A 449-nucleotide genomic window follows, 5' to 3' on the forward strand; every position below is an offset into this window, starting at 1 on the left:
GGAACCAGAGACCAAATTGCCAACATCCACTGGATCATAGAAAAGCAAGAGAGTTCCAGAAAAACATCTTCTTCTGCTTTATTGACTATGCCAAAGCCTTTGACTGTGTGGATCACAATAAACTGTGGAAAATTCTGAAAGAGATGGGAATATCAGACCATCTGAGCTTCCCCTTGAGAAATCTGTATGTAGGTCAGGAAGCAACAGTTAGAACTGGACATGGAACAACAGACTGGTTCCAAATAGGAAAAGGAGTACGTCAAGGCTGTATATTGTCACCCTGCTTATTTAACTTATATGCAGAGCACATCATGAGAAATGCTGGGCTGGAAGAAGCACAAGGTGGAATCAAGATTGCTGGGAGAAATATCAATAACCTCAGATACACAGATGACACCACCCTTATGGCACAAAGCAAAGAAGAACTAAAGAGCCTCTTGATGAAAGTG

The sequence above is a fragment of the Bison bison genome, unplaced genomic scaffold (genome assembly GCF_000754665.1).
Source record: "Bison bison bison isolate TAMUID 2011002044 unplaced genomic scaffold, Bison_UMD1.0 scf7180017864366, whole genome shotgun sequence".
In the NCBI taxonomy this organism is placed as follows: domain Eukaryota; kingdom Metazoa; phylum Chordata; class Mammalia; order Artiodactyla; family Bovidae; genus Bison; species Bison bison.